The following is a 1337-nucleotide window of genomic DNA, read 5'->3' on the forward strand; positions in this document are numbered from 1 at the left end:
ACTGGTAACACAAGGTAGGTAGCAGGCCGCAGGCTAATTGCATCCCACTCTGACGGATCCTCCAGGGCAAGAGGACTCTCAGGAAGGCTTTGCCTTAGTATTGGGTTGACCAAAAAGTCCTTATGGTTTTTTCCTTAAAATAAAAGACACATTTTTCATTTTCACCAATAACGTTATTGATTTGGGTATTTTGAGTTATGTTGGCTATCTCCTGCTATTGACTTCTAGTGGGTAGAGACCAGGGGTGCTGCTAAACATCTTCCAATGCCTAAGAGGGCTCCACAGCAAAAAATTATTTGGCCAAAATGTCAACAGTACAAGAAATTTCGCAGACCACTTTTGATATGTTTGATCAGTCACAGCATCTTCTTCATACACCGCACAAATCTGTCTTTGCGTTTCAGTTGCGTTTTTACCTTTCTTCAAACAATAAAGCATAATACACCTAAAATGTTGTGTATCTTCTTCCATCTTCAATATTAAAACGGCTGTACAAAAATTCACCAATTTTGGTAATTTTTTAATGCACACTGATGCGATAGCTGTCACAACACAATCTAACAAAATCGTTTCAAATGAAGTTAGACAACTAAGCACAACTGGAGCCATGACAGAGAAACAACGGACTTTTTGGCCAACTCAGTATTTCTTTGTCTTCACCCTCCTGGAGGGGCTGTCATTACTCTAGCATCCCTCTTCCTCAATATAGGGGTGCTCTCTCTGGGATTACCTCCTTTCTCTCTGGAAGTCAACGAACCTACACTCTAAGAGTTCCCACCTTTTCAAGGGCCTCAGACTGCACCCCTCTAAGTTGCCTCTCGTGCGAGAGGACTATACGGGCCCCTTCTGCTTCGAGGATAGAGGGGTTCTCTTACGAGCCCTCCACCCTCTTCAAGCTCTGGGTGGTCCCCAAGCTGTACTTCAACAACGCTCTGCATTAGGCCCAACCGCACCCCTCCCGGTCCCCCAGGCCAGTCGCACGGAAACTAAAGCATCACAACCCCGCGGAGGTATCGCGAGAGGCACGAAGACGACCGCGACCTGGGAGAGGAGGAACGAGGGCGGGAACAAAGAGCGAAGTGGGAGGAGCCTGACCGCTTCCGAGGTCGAGGGAGTAGACCATCCCTCCCAGCAGCGCCCCCGCGTGACTGTCTTTTACATAATCGGGGCCGCGCGCGTCATGAGTGGCGTACACCAGCGAGACCGAATCAGAGTCCTCAGGAACTCCGTGTTCCGCCTCTTCGTGCTTGATGGACGTTGAGATGACCAGTGAACGGGCGCTCAGCGCCGCCGTGCCCGCCCTGGTCCAGCCGCACCCGCCCGCCCTCCCTCCTGCC

Source organism: Pteronotus mesoamericanus, unplaced genomic scaffold, assembly GCF_021234165.1.
Source record: "Pteronotus mesoamericanus isolate MK-2021 breed Mesoamerican mustached bat unplaced genomic scaffold, CSHL_Meso_final contig_221, whole genome shotgun sequence".
Lineage (NCBI taxonomy): Eukaryota > Metazoa > Chordata > Mammalia > Chiroptera > Mormoopidae > Pteronotus > Pteronotus mesoamericanus.